Genomic DNA, 3,317 nt, shown 5'->3' on the forward strand with positions numbered 1-3,317 from the left:
GAGAGAGAGAGAGAGACAGCTTATTATATTTTATATTAGTTCTATTATTAATTAGTAGTTAAGTCTTAAAGCATTATTATTTGTTATGAAGCAAGAGGAGAGATTTGACTGCAGATATTTTCAAGAAGTTAATTAATTTGATCATGCAGCAGTGAGGGCATCTGACCCTGAGACTAAAGATACATTCCTCAATCAACAGTTATTGAATTGATTGAAAAAGTGTGCTTTTTTTTCATACCATCTTTTTTTTATTATTATGAACAAACATTTAAAAGTGGACAAAAGTGTCTTTACAATAAAAATATGGAAAAATCTTAATAACCAGGACTAAAAATAAAAGGAAAATGCTCATCCAAAGTTCAACCCAATAAAATCTAAATGCCCTTTAAAAAGAATTCAAAAGAAAGTGCAGACCCACTCTGCAAACAATAAAATAAATAAATACATAAATATAAATAAATAAAAGAACAACCATTGATGTTTGGCCAACTTCATCAGATCCTAAGATCTTTCCTTAAATCATGGTTGGTTTTTAATAAAGGTTTTAACTAAATGACTCTAAAATTGTCATGTGGTGTGACCAATTTACTTACTTACTTACTTACTTGCTTATAAATACCATGCATTATTGGTATCTATGATATCATTTGCTTTTTTATTTTTTTTCTGCATGCTGGCTGGACCGCTGGACTTACCATACAAATTTTTGCACATATTAATAAGCAATCTTTTTTTTAAATCTTAAAAAATAATAATAATAACATTATGCCAAACTAAGGTTTTGCTCTTGAGAATGACATTTTTTGAATAGTACATGTGTATCACCCTGACTTCAAAAAAAAAAAAGCTCATTATAGAAGAGTTGAAATCGTGAATTCAAGTCATTTTATATGTGAACTGCTTAGAGTGTTTTTATGTATTTATTCATTTTACTGAAAAGTGTAGGTCATTGACCCATATTTAAAATTTATTTGACTTGGTCAAACAGCCATATGGTCAAATTTATTGATAAGGATAACAGTTTCATGTTAGGCTACGTTTCACATGTCACATATAAGCATCCAAATCGATCGAAATCATAGAAATAAATAATATATATAAATAATAATACTATAAATAATATAATAGAAGCGACAATCACGTAAAAGTCCAAAGGAAACATAAACAATGCAAGGACGGGGAAACAATCTAAATCTAAGCGAGGACAGACGGTGCGTTTTCAAATGACAGTAAAAGACAAGTGAACGTCAGTGCATTGTTACTCCCTCACCGATAAACTTCATCATTCACTGACGTACAGAAGTCACTTACCTCACAAAAAACTTCAGAGAGGCTTCTGTGGTTTGTGAAATGATAAATAGTATAATACGAAATAAAATCTCCCAGTGGACGAGACGGTGTGGATAAAAGAAAGTGAGCGACAGGCGGTAATGATGGGACAGCCGCTGCCCAGCGCTCTGCACGCGCTCCTCCAGCTGTAAGAGCACTTAAAGACTCAAATAAAGCAAACAGGAAGACTTCGCGTCATTAAATCAGTGTGATGTAACGCAGTGTAACCCGCCAATAAGAGCAACTTGACGACCACACTACGAACCAAGCGTGATATTCCAATTGTGTATTCAAATTAATGCGCGTCTTTTTCCTTCATTTGACAAACCAGACTCACCCCAGAGTTCCGTCGGGTTTAGTCGAACAGACTCAATGCACAGACCTTAAGTGTTCCTTTAATTTTTTTGTCGGATTCTGTTTCACAAAAGCCTAATGCTAGAACCAAACCACAAGGGTGCTGGTATTCAGAACATCCATTGTGGAAATTTTGTCTGCTCCTTTCTTGCTATTTTTCTGCACCATAGAGCTGTGTGCCCATGGAAAACAGCTTATCTTTATCTGGCAAAAGACAAACATATGAGGGATAATAATAACATTTTACAGTATGTGTCAGGATAATCAAATAACAACTTTAACTTGGTTTCTTGTGGGAAAAGTACACACCTTTGCAATTAAACTCCACATTCAGTAGCAGTGTTCAGACTACACTAATATTAGTTAGTGCCTCCACTCAGGGCCGTTTCTAGGCATAAGAAAGCTGAAGGGGCGCCAATGAGCGCACGTACTGGCACTTTTAGCAGGGTTGTGATAAAGAGTGGCACGGTCACCCTGAAATATGACTGCCGCCCCCACTGGATCCCCCAACATTATTGGGCTAGAGTATACGGAGATGGTGGACTCTTATTCTTCTGGAGAACTTTGGAGTTTTCTCTGAAAGGTACTGGACATTTCCTCCAGCACACCATTACATTTGCACCCCCTTCTGACCAATTTGAAATTAACCAAGATACATGTATATTACAGTGCAGACACCCTACAAGAGGCCCTTCCAACTGGATAACAGGCTACGCTTGTGAGGTATGTCTCGAATCTATCTATATATCTATATACACACATTAATAAGAAATATTAAAGTTACATTTTCCTTTAATATTCTGTAATGAAGGAGATCCCAGTAATCTCACAGAAGTTGTGAAATGGCTCCATTAAACAGACATCTGCTCAGGGGGCCAGGGGAAGAGCCTCTTTTCCTTATAATGGAGGAAGAGGACAAGGAAAAGACCCTCAACAATCTCTTTATCTTAACAGTCAATTTACAAATAATGCATTCAGATTTGTGGACTCAGATTTCAATGCACTGAATCTCCACAAATTAGTGTCGTTACTTTGACAACCAATTTGAATGTGACAAGCAACTGGTGTCTGAAAAGAATTATATATATATATGTGTGTGCAATAGGGATTTCGCCTAGGGCGTCAAATTGGCTAGAAACGGCCCTGCCTCCACTACAGTTTTGGTCACACAATTCCTCAACATTCTAAAATGTAGAAAATAGTCATAATAAAAATGAGTAGATGGGACTATAAACTATACAATGCCGTGGCGTGCTGTAACCAAACAACACAAGTATCACATCTGTTTACAAAGTGAATCAAAGATATTTAACCATTGAAACAATTCTTGTTCTCATATATTTTCTTGGTTTGTAGAAAGGATAGGTATATTGATTTTTCCATGCTGCAAGTTAGTGGTTTTTGAGGATGACCGAATTCTGAGTGGAGCTTATTATTGCACTGAAGAACTCACTCTCATGTGTTTTGTCTTTTTAACACCAATCAGATAAAGATCTTGACAAACCCAAGGCCTGTTATGATGAGAAACTTGCATCACCAGATATAATAACAGTTTATACAGAATAGAAATGTTCATTTTGAATACAGGTCATGATTGTGATCATTTGGGAAATGGAGAAAAGACCCTCGGAACA

General features: G+C 35.9%; 1 protein-coding gene across 1 annotated transcript in view; it reads right to left on the bottom strand.

Moving 5' to 3' along the window:
* LOC107660498 (prospero homeobox protein 1-like) overlaps positions 1-1,545 on the bottom strand; it is a 17,978-nt gene extending 16,433 nt beyond the window's left edge. Inside the window, exon 1 of the mRNA XM_016449813.1 lies at positions 1,312-1,545. The gene's annotated coding sequence lies outside the window, so the exon portion shown is untranslated. The remainder of the gene's footprint in view (positions 1-1,311) is intronic.
* Positions 1,546-3,317: the final 1,772 nt, after the last annotated feature.

Source organism: Sinocyclocheilus anshuiensis, unplaced genomic scaffold, assembly GCF_001515605.1.
Source record: "Sinocyclocheilus anshuiensis isolate Anshui unplaced genomic scaffold, SAMN03320099.WGS_v1.1 scaffold659, whole genome shotgun sequence".
In the NCBI taxonomy this organism is placed as follows: domain Eukaryota; kingdom Metazoa; phylum Chordata; class Actinopteri; order Cypriniformes; family Cyprinidae; genus Sinocyclocheilus; species Sinocyclocheilus anshuiensis.